A 13,716-nucleotide genomic window follows, 5' to 3' on the forward strand; every position below is an offset into this window, starting at 1 on the left:
AGGGACCGATGAAAAACCTGCAGGACACCGGCCCTCAAGGACCAGGATGAAGGATCCCTGCTCCAGATCGTCCAGGTGGATGTAGGTCTGGAGGGTCCAGATGGATGGACCGAAGGGTCCACCGGAGGGACGGTGAGGTGGACGGTGAGGTCCACCGGAGGGACGGAGAGGTCCACCGGAGGGACGGAGAGGTCCACCGGAGGGACGGTGAGGTCCACCGGAGGGACGGAGAGGTGGACGGAGAGGTCCACCGGAGGGACGGTGAGGTCCACCGGAGGGACGGTGAGGTCCACCGGAGGGACGGTGAGGTCCACCGGAGGGACGGAGAGGTGGACGGAGAGGTCCACCGGAGGGACGGTGAGGTCCACCGGAGGGACGGTGAGGTCCACCGGAGGGACGGAGAGGTGGACGGTGAGGTCCACCGGAGGGACGGAGAGGTCCACCGGAGGGACGGTGAGGTGGACGGAGAGGTCCACCGGAGGGACGGAGAGGTCCACCGGAGGGACGGTGAGGTCCACCGGAGGGACGGTGAGGTCCACCGGAGGGACGGAGAGGTCCACCGGAGGGACGGAGAGGTCCACCGGAGGGGCGGAGAGGTCCACCGGAGGGACGGAGAGGTCCACCGGAGGGACGGTGAGGTCCACCGGAGGGACGGAGAGGTCCACCGGAGGGACGGTGAGGTCCACCGGAGGGACGGTGAGGTCCACCGGAGGGACGGAGAGGTCCACCGGAGGGACGGTGAGGTCCACCGGAGGGACGGAGAGGTCCACCGGAGGGACGGTGAGGTCCACCGGAGGGACGGAGAGGTCCACCGGAGGGACGGAGAGGTCCACCGGAGGGACGGAGAGGTCCACCGGAGGGACGGTGAGGTCCACCGGAGGGACGGAGAGGTCCACCGGAGGGACGGTGAGGTCCACCGGAGGGACGGTGAGGTCCACCGGAGGGACGGTGAGGTCCACCGGAGGGACGGTGAGGTGGACGGAGAGGTCCACCGGAGGGACGGTGAGGTGGACGGTGAGGTCCACCGGAGGGACGGTGAGGTCCACCGGAGGGACGGTGAGGTGGACGGTGAGGTCCACCGGAGGGACGGTGAGGTGGACGGAGAGGTCCACCGGAGGGACGGTGAGGTCCACCGGAGGGACGGTGAGGTCCACCGGAGGGACGGTGAGGTGGACGGAGAGGTCCACCGGAGGGACGGTGAGGTCCACCGGAGGGACGGTGAGGTCCACCGGAGGGACGGTGAGGTGGACGGAGAGGTCCACCGGAGGGACGGAGAGGTGGACGGAGAGGTCCACCGGAGGGACGGTGAGGTCCACCGGAGGGACGGTGAGGTCCACCGGAGGGACGGTGAGGGACGGAGAGGTCCACCGGAGGGACGGAGAGGTCCACCGGAGGGACGGTGAGGGACGGAGAGGTCCACCGGAGGGACGGTGAGGGACGGAGAGGTCCACCGGAGGGACGGTGAGGTCCACCGGAGGGACGGTGAGGTCCACCGGAGGGACGGTGAGGGACGGAGAGGTCCACCGGAGGGACGGAGAGGTCCACCGGAGGGACGGTGAGAGGGACGGAGAGGTCCACCGGAGGGACGGAGAGGTCCACCGGAGGGACGGTGAGAGGGACGGAGAGGTCCACCGGAGGGACGGAGAGGTCCACCGGAGGGACGGTGAGAGGGACGGAGAGGTCCACCGGAGGGACGGTGAGGGACGGAGAGGTCCACCGGAGGGACGGTGAGGGACGGAGAGGTCCACCGGAGGGACGGTGATGTCGCGGCAGTATTGTCTGTCTGCAGTAACAGTCAGGAATTCCCCCGTTTTCTCCGGCGGTGACTCTGTGCTTCCCATCAGCTGCAGCTCGGTAACAAGACGAAGCAGAAAAGGGCTGATTCAGTTTTTCTTCAGAATGAGATCAGCCTGGACTTGACAGGAGGAAAGAAACTTATGGTTCTTTGGTTTCTCTGTAAGCTGCTGCCTCAGCTGCATGCTGGACCGGGTACCAGTCTGTACGTGTCAGCTGAGACCTGGCGGGCCTCCCTCTGGTTGCCGTCTGTGCAGCAGGCCTGAGGCTCCACCTCCTGCTCTCACAGGCTCGTTCAGACCGTCTTGTTGCACTATGCAGAACTTCTGGAGGCGTTCAGGCTCATTCAGGAAAACCCTGATGACTGGGACGGACCAGCTCTGACTTTGGTTTCAGCATCTGGCTCTCCAAAGCGTCGACCTGCTTCCTCCTCATGGTGTACGGCGCGGTTTTCACAGAGACAGACGCATTGTTCCGTGTTCTTCAGGCCAAGGTGATGGACATAGGATTCTGCTCTCTACGGGTCAGAGACACGATGAAAGCCTTGATGAACCAGCGCGAGTCCTTTGACTCATTTTATGCGCAGTTTCAGCAGCGGTGCAAAGTGCTGAACTTGGTGCACAGCGACACGCAGCCAGCGGCTGGATGGAGCCACGTCAGCATCCTGGATAACATCAACTTGCACATGGAGGCCAGATTCAAGAACTTGGGAGAGCTGGATTTTCTGACTTTAATCAATCATCAAAATTTTGATGAATTGTCAGCCAAATTTGATGATGCAAAACTGCACAGCCTTGCTAAATATGGGAAGCATTTTGATTTTGTGAGGCTAAAGGCCGACCTTACTGGCCTGCACAGCTCACAGATGACCAGAAACACGTCACCTCATGAACTCGACCTAGAACACGTCCATGAGTTTAGAGTGGGATGGTGCGCACAAAAATATTTTCACAAAGGCATATAACCAAAATGTTATTTATCCTACTCGTTGTCGTGATGTAAGAATATTGTGAGAGTCTGACGTCTTGTTAGATTAAGTAGGGAACTTTTATAAATGATAAATTCAGTTAAAAAAATGATTGTCCCTTGCAATTTGCCACTGCCTACCTAAGCCTAGAGCTCACAGCACGTGCCTGGGTCTGATGGATTCAACATGTGGGTGGGGTTGGGAGGGTCTCGTCCTGTACAACTCTGGAAAATGGCCGCTCTACTCCGTCCAAGCGACATGTGACATTCGTGCACGTGATATTTCACTCTCCTTTGTGTAGACCAGGGGTCGGCAACCCAAAATGTTGAAAGAGCCATATTGGACCAAAAAACAAAAATGTCTGGAGCCGCAAAAAATTAAAAGCCTTATATAAGCCTTATCATGAAGGCAACACATGCTTTATGTATCTATATTAGCTATATTAGCCTACTATCAACATGACTAAGTTGGCTACAAATACATAATGAGCCTTAATGATAAAATGTTTATTTTCCCTGCAGCACATCCTGTAGAGAACGACGCACCACGTGACTACGATGCCGCCACGTTTAACTTCATTACAATATTAATGAGTTATGTTTCGTTGCATTGATCAAATTAAAAAAATGCAATATAGAAATCCGTTTTTTTTATGTCATTTTTATTTTGAGGATAAAAAAAACCCAACAAAATGGAATGTGCATAACGCGCCCCTTATCTGGGCAACAAACAGAGTGCAATAAAACGCAGCCTGCATTTATAAAAAATAAACCAATAAATCAAATTAATACAGTTTGATTACTGTGCAAATGCCAAGCAAGTCAGTGTGAGGGTAAAACGCAGCAGCATCCTCTTCTCTTTAGACACGCAACCAACGCAGCTATCCTCCGACCTGAGCACCATTACCACATGTCATTCCACATATATACTGACAAAAATCAGAAATCATTTTATAAAAACATCCACTTTGTTACTCAGTCTGTGTCTATGAAGGATGATGTTCTTCCCCGTTTAATGTGACTTCTGTTGTCGGACATCACTGGTCGGCTTCTCAACATGTAAGATGTAACTTGTGCTGAATTAATGTCCTTGATTTGCTGATCGGTGATGTTGCCGCCATTTTAACGGTCCTTTCCTTCACTGTCGTAGCGGAGAGGGGCGTGTCTTTGATTTTCTGTATGATCTCGGTTTTGTTTCTGAAGTCTGGAAATACGTGTTCTGATATGCTGATGACTGACTCCTTCATGTAGTCACCATCTGTGAACGGTTTTCTACGCTTTATTATCTCCCGGGTTGCAACTAAACTACAGCAGCAGTAGTGGAGTTTGGAGATGCAATCCACTTAAATCTATTTTTGCGCTCCTCTAATTTCTCCAGAAGTAATGTAATCGCACTTTTTCTCTCACTCCCAACTGGCAAATGTAGCATGCTTTCCCTGGAAATGTCTTTCCACATGACTCTATTTGTTATTTGACAACTTCTCGCTACAGAGCAAACACTCAGGCAATCCTTCCGCATTGGTAATGAATGTAAATTATTCGGTCCAAGAAACGTTGAATCCTCTGTTCTCCTCGGTTAATTTTCTCTTTTTCCCTTTGGGATCCATGTCCCATCACACAGCCGCCGGTTTGTTTACAACGCCACCTGCCTCCTCCCGCCCTGCTGATAGGCTACGCGTGTCGCAGGCTGTGACGCAGATCTTCCTTGACAGAAATGTTAAAATTTAATATTTATTCTACACATTTTTACAGCGCTGGAAAACATTAAGAATGTTTGTGTCATGTTTGTCCTCCTACAGAACCAGATCAAAACAAAAATATAGGTCTTTTTCCATTTTTTAAACATTTTTGAAAAAGCTCCAAGGAGCCACTAGGGCGGCGCTAAAGAGCCGCATGCGGCTCTAGAGCCACGGGTTGCCGACCCCTGGTGTAGACGTTCACATGAGGGCCTGTGATGCAACACAAGAAAGTTGAAAAATGTTCCGTTTCTGTTGCGAGGCACTACAACCAATCAGGGGAGTTTCAATGACTGATCAGGTAGAAATGAATTGATCAGGATCAGCCCTGAGGGCCGCCATCCACTGATGACGTTCACCATGAGGTCTTTTTCTTTTATAAAGTAGAGCTAACGGCGATGTTTCCATCAATTTGAGCAAACTTTCCTGACTTTTCATCCTTGATGCTGTATCTATCACATACTGCTTTGAAAGTGCCAAAATTCCCTCCAGTATCACGACCAATCCCAATTTCTGGGAGACAAACAACCTGAGAGCGTGCTGCGCAGCGTGATGCGGTTTGTCGTGTCGTGTTTCACCTGGGTGGTGATGAATTTCTACTTCCTTTTCCCATCCGGAAACTCAGTGGAGAAAAGAATCACGTGGAGTTTGCATAGACGCTTGCAGCATCATAGAGTTACTTAACTGTCATTAGAGATCGTCGAGGCAACATCTGCAGCAATAAAAATACATTTATGTCCGCTGAGTGTCCACTGTAGTCCTCTCAGACTTCTCGCTGTGGTGAAAACAACGCAAATGTAAAGAAACTTTAACCTTCAACTGTCCTTTTCTTCACAATATCGTGAAAATAGATTGAATAAATGGAACAATCAACATCTCATTAAAACAAAGTTTTCTCTTCATATATAGAAGAAGCATGAAGTCCACATAGCATATCAGACAGGAAGCTGCTCCATGTACTCAGCAACTGTCCTGTTATACTTCTGTGTGCCTGGTTTTGTTGCAGGCAGGAGGGTTTATGTTGTTTAGGTCTGGCTGTTGGTCCTCTTCTCTGTCTCAGGCTGGACAATAAGATGCATCATGACTGTTAGATATGAAAGACTGCGTGGTGTAAAGCTAGCAGCGTGGCTAACTATGGATGCTAGCAGCGTGGCTAACTATGGATGCTAGCAGCGTGGCTAACCATGGATACTAGCAGCATGGCTAACCATGGATACTAGCAGCATGGCTAACTGTGGATGCTAGCAGCGTGGCTAACTGTGGATGCTAGCAGCATGGCTAACCATGGATACTAGCAGCATGGCTAACTGTGGATGCTAGCAGCGTGGCTAACTGTGGATGCTAGCAGCGTGGCTAACCATGGATACTAGCAGCATGGCTAACTATGGATGCTAGCAGCGTGGCTAAGCATGGATACTAGCAGCATGGCTAACTGTGGATGCTAGCAGCGTGGCTAACTGTGGATGCTAGCAGCATGGCTAACTATGGATGCTAGCAGCGTGGCTAATTATGGATGCTAACAGCATGGCTAACTGGATGCTCGGTTCAACATTCAACTCTATGAATTCATTGTTTCTGAGCCACAACTTCTTGTGCGTTGTTTAATTGGACACCAGAGAAGCACGGAGAGAGGCGCGAAGTCAGAACACGGTTCTGCTGGAATTCAATGTTTGAATGGAAACTTTCTCACCTCCTGATACGCCACAATTAACCTGAGCGACAGTTTGGTCTTCTTCTGTGAAGAATGCGGGTCTGTTTGGATTCGTTTCAACAGACAAATCAGATGAAGCATCGCTTCAAGAGCACCTGAGGAGGAAGAAGGCGTTTGGTTTTGCAGTCTGTGTATCAAAACATCTGCCGCTGCAGTCATTCTACACCAGCAAGAGAAGAAGTGCAAATCAGTGCAGCTCTTCAGAACCAGACCAGACTGAGCCCCTGAACCAGCTGATCCAGCACACTTCCTATCACATAGATGTTGATATCCCTTCCAGCGTAAGGTAACATTTCCTGGAGGACACATATGTGAAAATCACAAAGACATGACAGAATCAGAGAATCCATGACAGACAGCTGACGGTTCAGCAGCTGCTGCATCCGACTCAAGCTGGGCGATGTGACGATATATACCCTCTGGTCGACAGAAAATGTTTATTGTTTCATATGAGGCTCCATCGTTTACGCCACCATAAGCTGCTTTACAGTATTTTACATCAAGATGTGCTTTACGGCACGCTGCGATACATAAACATGTAGGAAGATGGTAGCAGACGTGTTTCAGAGGATAATTCACTAAAAGATGAGCAGCCAACCCAAACTGATGATCTTGTTCCTAAAAGAGGGAAATTTCTGTCTGGATGCGGTTTGGATATAAAAAGAGCAACGTGGAATCGACAACAGACCAGCTCCCAGTCCCAACAACGGACTCCGACACAACTAACTCATTTTATCACCTGCAGGAATCAGGATAAAGAATCCAGAATAAAGAATAGAGTCAACGAGTAAAAGCAGCAAAAGCAGCAAAAGCAGCGTCAGGTGGAGGAGAAAGCTCAGAATAAACTCCAAACGCTGCAGCAGGTATTTACCTGTGGAACGTCATACGGCCATAGTTCCCCCAGATGGAAGGAGATCACTGCTGCCGTTGCCTAGCAACATCTGATACATAACTGATAACTGACACAACATTACAGTTTATATGGTTATGAATCGTTATGGGGAGATAGGAGGAGCGATATCAGGATATGAGATGTCGGTCGTATCGCCCAGCCCTACAACGTGAATTCTCCGCCTGATTCGTGAATCTGGTCCCTCTGGAAATGAAAAACATGCTGTAAAACATGTGACGTATTCTGGGATGCAGACTGGAATCCTCTGAACAAGAAGAAAGTCATGCTGTTGTTTTTCTTCTGAACTCTGCAGCACCGTGGCTGTACCGCATTAGCATGTCATCTCCCAGGGCTTCCACACTGACACAAGCTGTCTCCTCGTCCTGTTAGCTGATAACGAACCCTGCGAGGGGCCGGCAGTCGTTGAGACATCTAGTCCTGTTTCACCTGAGATCTGCGTGAGTAATGAGCATCGGCCGGCCTCGCGCGCCGTACAACCCACTGCACCACCGTCAGACTGATTCATGCTTGTCTCCCGCTTTATTTCCCCCTCATGCTCATCTCTCTCCATCATTTCTCCTGAGCCCAGTCAGGGTCCATTTCCTGCCGCCACACACCAACAGCACTGAACCTGGGAGCATATGGGAAGCGCTACACCCGTCACCATGATGGATGTGACATCACATCCGACACCATCATCCCGATAGAAGCCCACCGGGCGGAGTCCATTTGCATTTAAATACCTCAGCAGTTTTTAATCCATTAGGCCTCCTTCAGGGCCGATTAGTGGAGAGTTAATTAAAGACGTGATTAACCAGTCAACATGTAAAATGAGATGCTATCTCTGCTGCTTTGCTAGTTCCCAGATGCATGATGATGGCTGAAAGAAGTCGGCTTTAGAACTGCAGCTCCCTCTTTAGGTGCGTTTAGTGTAAGAGAGCTGCTGTCATCCAGCGATGGAGCTAATCCTCAGCCTGCAGCGATCGGGATCGTTACACTGAATAAAATGAAATTACTCTGCGGTATGAAGTCTTCTGGATCGGGTGGCAAGAGCTGAGCGAGCACATGGGGGGGCTTAACGGGTTTCCAGCTCTGCTGTCATCCTCAGATTGGGAGAATCTGTGACCCTTGCAGGCTAACAGATTAGCTAGCAGCTGTCACAAGTCAGACTGACGGAGCCGAACAAACATGGCTAACGGCAACAACTCGAACTGTGACTGGCAGTCAGTCAGGCTTAGTGGGAGTCAGATGGAGGCAAGCACATGCACGGCACTCCGACTTAATGAGTTCACCCCAGCTAACAGGCTTTTTGCTAAATTTGGGCTGGTGCAATAGGATAGCATTTTATCACATGCATCTAAATCCTGACGCCCGGCCGTGTTAGCGGCCTCGGCTACAGGACGGATCAGTGATGGACATGTGGGCGCTTTGATTTAATGCTCCACAGCATCGCTGTCAGGTTGCAGAACGAGAACATTGTAATTAGTTTAGATGGAGGCAGAAGCGGCAGCAGCAGGCTGGCGTCCTGTAATACGAGACGCATCGGTCCAGCAGAATCCAGCAGCTTCATCTTCACTCAGAGTTTTATTCTGAGGTTTTATGTGTGATTTAGCTGGTCGGATCTCATCGGTCTCAGAGACTAAGTTCTCGTCTGCAGATCACTGAATTTTTTCCTTAAGAAAGTGAGTGAGAACAGACCTATAACACTTTCTAATGTTACGGTTTTCACAAAAATAAAAGCCGTATTTCTAAAGTTGACAAATTGACTAATTAAATTCCAATTTTCAGGCGTTCATTGTGACATTTAGGTTTAGCGAAACTTGAAGGTTAATGAAAACTCCGGAAAGGCAGCGACTGATGGGAACCTCCCGTCCAGGCAGGATGGATCCATGTTGTCATGATGTTTCCAGCAGATTCTGATCCTACCATGTGAATGTGGAGCTGAACTGGAGACTCATCAGACCAGCAACGTTTCTCCATCTTCTATTGTCCAGTTCTGGTGAGTCTGTGTGAATTGTAGCCTCAGTTTCCTGTTCTTACTGACAGGAGGGAACCGCTGTGGTCTTCTGCTGCTGGAGATCATCTGCTTCCAGGCTGGACGGGTTCAGAGATGATGTTCTGCAGATCTGGGATGGAACCAGTGCTGACTGGACTTCCAGTTCTGCAGATTCTGAACTCTGCCATGAACCAGACATTCTGGGTGTTTGAGCTTCACTGTGAACTCTGCAGGATTTGGTCTTTTCTTCTGACAGAGACAGAATATAACGTTCACAGCGGTTCAGTGTTTTACGTTTAACATGGATCCACATGACGAGGAGAATCGTGTCAGCTGCGTCTGGCAACAGCAGCCCAGTGGGATCCAACCCAACTCCACCTCTGGAGCATCTGTTTTGTGGTTTTTGTGTATCTGTGGCCACATAAGTTTTCCCGTTGGACGGGGAGGGGGAGGTTTGCAAATCTGACTCATCCATTAAATGCCAGGAGGTCCTGCTCACTGAATCCAAAGGTCAAAGAGATGAAGTCGGAGAAGGACCTGTTGACAGTATTTCCATTCCAGTGTGAACCAGGCAGAAGGAATTGGTATAAATGCTTTGTAGTGATGACGAAGTAGACTCGTGGTATTTCTTTCAGCTTCAGGAGGGGATGGTGGGAACATACATGGGTGATGACATCATTCCTGACCCACCCTCCCACTGCTCAGAGCAGCGGCCCAGTTTTCAGAGGCTCAGCGACTACGAGAAGGCAGAGTTTTAATCAGAGTCAGAATCGCGACATCTGGAAATGTAGCGAAGGTGGCGAAGCGTGGAGGTTCCCACCGGGTGGAGGTTGCATGGAAACCACCAACATGTGGGCTTACTGCACCAAATAACCTGCATGTCTCCGTTCTGGCATCGTTTACCTGTAAAGTACCGCCGCTTCTCCCTCTGGGTGAAGAAAATCAGGTTCTGCGTCTCACACGGCTCTGAAGTGGAAGCTTTGAGACAGAGCTAGGTCAGTGAAGGATGCAGCCTCCTGCAGAAAGCAACACGACCTCTGAGCAGGAAAGAAACCATCTGCGAGGTTTCCAGTCAACAAGCAGGCGGGAAAAGGAGAAAAGGCGTCATACCACGCTTTCTGGCCTTCTTGTTCTGTAGTTTGACGCACTGCAGCTGATTTCCCTGGCTGAACGAGAAGCAGATGATCCTTTTTAGTCCATTTAGATCCAGATTAAACTGATTTAAAAGTTAAATTAAACCACAAGATGAAGCATTACTTTTAGCTACGTTAGCCTAGCATCCATATCCCGTCCCCCTGGTTTAGATCCTGCTGTCTTGTCAGAGTGCTCAGTTGTTCTTCGATCAGGTGACACACCAGGTATCTACCTCAGCCTGGTATCCACCGTATGCCAGGTATCCACCGTACGCCAGGTATCCACCGTACGCCAGGTATCCACCGTACGCCAGGTATCCACCGTACGCCAGGTATCCACCGCACGCCAGGTATCCACCGTACGCCAGGTATCCACCGTACGCCAGGTATCCACCGTACGCCAGGTATCCACCGTATGCCAGGTATCCACCTTACGCCAGGTATCCACCGTACGCCAGGTATCCAGCTTACGCCAGGTATCCACCGCACGCCAGGTATCCACCGTACGCCAGGTATCCACCTTACGCCAGGTATCCACCGTACGCCAGGTATCCAGCTTACGCCAGGTATCCACCGTACGCCAGGTATCCAGCTTACGCCAGGTATCCACCGCACGCCAGGTATCCACCGTACGCCAGGTATCCAGCTTACGCCAGGTATCCACCGCACGCCAGGTATCCACCGTACGCCAGGTATCCACCGTACGCCAGGTATCCACCGTATGCCAGGTATCCACCTTACGCCAGGTATCCACCGTACGCCAGGTATCCAGCTTACGCCAGGTATCCACCGCACGCCAGGTATCCACCGTACGCCAGGTATCCACCGTACGCCAGGTATCCACCGTACGCCAGGTATCCACCGTACGCCAGGTATCCACCGTACGCCAGGTATCCACCTTACGCCAGGTATCCACCGTACGCCAGGTATCCACCGTACGCCAGGTATCCACCGTACGCCAGGTATCCACCTTACGCCAGGTATCCACCGCACGCCAGGTATCCACCGCACGCCAGGTATCCACCTTACGCCAGGTATCCACCTTACGCCAGGTATCCACCTTACGCCAGGTATCCAGCTTACGCCAGGTATCCACCGTACGCCAGGTATCCACCGTACGCCAGGTATCCACCTTACGCCAGGTATCCAGCTTACGCCAGGTATCCACCGTACGCCAGGTATCCACCTTACGCCAGGTATCCAGCTTACGCCAGGTATCCACCGTACGCCAGGTATCCACCGTACGCCAGGTATCCACCGTACGCCAGGTATCCACCGCACGCCAGGTATCCACCGTACGCCAGGTATCCACCGCACGCCAGGTATCCACCGCACGCCAGGTATCCACCGTACGCCAGGTATCCACCGTACGCCAGGTATCCACCGTACGCCAGGTATCCACCGCACGCCAGGTATCCACCGTACGCCAGGTATCCACCGTACGCCAGGTATCCACCGTACGCCAGGTATCCACCGTACGCCAGGTATCCACCTTACGGCAGGTATCCACCGTACGCCAGGTATCCACCGTACGCCAGGTATCCACCTTACGCCAGGTATCCAGCTTACGCCAGGTATCCACCGTACGCCAGGTATCCACCGTACGCCAGGTATCCACCGTACGCCAGGTATCCACCGCACGCCAGGTATCCACCGTACGCCAGGTATCCACCGTACGCCAGGTATCCACCGTACGCCAGGTATCCACCGCACGCCAGGTATCCACCGTACGCCAGGTATCCACCGTACGCCAGGTATCCACCGTACGCCAGGTATCCACCGTATGCCAGGTATCCACCGTACGCCAGGTATCCACCGTATGCCAGGTATCCACCGTACGCCAGGTATCCAGCTTACGCCAGGTATCCACCGTACGCCAGGTATCCACCGTACGCCAGGTATCCACCGTACGCCAGGTATCCACCGTACGCCAGGTATCCACTGTACGCCAGGTATCCACCGTACGCCAGGTATCCACTGCACACCAGGTATCTACCTCAGCCTGGTATCCACCGTACGCCAGGTATCCACCGCACGCCAGGTATCCACCTTACGCCAGGTATCCACCGTACGCCAAGTATCCACCGTACGCCAGGTATCCACCGTACGCCAGGTATCCACCGTACGCCAGGTATCCACCGTACGCCAGGTATCCACCGTACGCCAGGTATCCACTGCACACCAGGTATCTACCTCAGCCTGGTATCCACTGTACGCCAGGTATCCACCGCACGCCAGGTATCCACCTTACGCCAGGTATCCACCGTACGCCAAGTATCCACCGTACGCCAGGTATCCACCGCACGCCAGGTATCCACCTTACGCCAGGTATCCACCTTACGCCAGGTATCCACCGCACGCCAGGTATCCACCTTACGCCAGGTATCCACCGTACGCCAAGTATCCACCGTACGCCAGGTATCCACCGTACGCCAGGTATCCACCGCACGCCAGGTATCCACCTTACGCCAGGTATCCACCTTACGCCAGGTATCCACCGTACGCCAAGTATCCACCGTACGCCAGGTATCCACCGTACGCCAGGTATCCACCGTACGCCAAGTATCCACCTTACGCCAGGTATCCACCTTACGCCAGGTATCCACCTTACGCCAGGTATCCACCTTACGCCAGGTATCCACCGTACGCCAAGTATCCACCGTACGCCAGGTATCCACCGTACGCCAGGTATCCACCTTACGCCAGGTATCCACCTTACGCCAGGTATCCACCGTACGCCAGGTATCCACCGTACGCCAGGTATCCACCGTACGCCAGGTATCCACCGTACGCCAGGTATCCACCGTACGCCAGGTATCCACCGTACGCCAGGTATCCACCGCACGCCAGGTATCCACCGTACGCCAGGTATCCACCGCACGCCAGGTATCCACCTTACGCCAGGTATCCACCGTACGCCAGGTATCCACCGTACGCCAGGTATCCACCGCACGCCAGGTATCCACCGCACGCCAGGTATCCACCTTACGCCAGGTATCCACCTTACGCCAGGTATCCACCTTACGCCAGGTATCCACCGTACGCCAAGTATCCACCGTACGCCAGGTATCCACCGCACGCCAGGTATCCACCGTACGCCAGGTATCCACCGTACGCCAGGTATCCACCGCACGCCAGGTATCCACCGCACGCCAGGTATCCACCGCACGCCAGGTATCCACCGTACGCCAGGTATCCACCGTACGCCAAGTATCCACCGTACGCCAAGTATCCACCGTACGCCAGGTATCCACCGTACGCCAGGTATCCACCGCACGCCAGGTATCCACCGTACGCCAGGTATCCAGCTTACGCCAGGTATCCACCGTACGCCAGGTATCCACCGTACGCCAGGTATCCACCGTACGCCAGGTATCCACCTTACGCCAGGTATCCAGCTTACGCCAGGTATCCACCGTACGCCAGGTATCCACCGTACGCCAAGTATCCACCGTACGCCAGGTATCCACCTTACGCCAGGTATCCAC

At 52.5% G+C, this 13,716-nt stretch overlaps 1 protein-coding gene across 1 annotated transcript in view; it reads left to right on the forward strand.

Annotated features, from left to right (window-relative positions):
- Positions 1 to 13,716, forward strand: part of cdk14 (cyclin dependent kinase 14) — a 269,156-nt gene that overhangs the window by 51,396 nt on the left and 204,044 nt on the right. The window lies entirely within an intron of this gene.

This window comes from Telmatherina bonti (genome assembly GCF_933228915.1).
Source record: "Telmatherina bonti genome assembly, chromosome: 5".
NCBI classification, from domain to species: Eukaryota; Metazoa; Chordata; class Actinopteri; order Atheriniformes; family Telmatherinidae; genus Telmatherina; species Telmatherina bonti.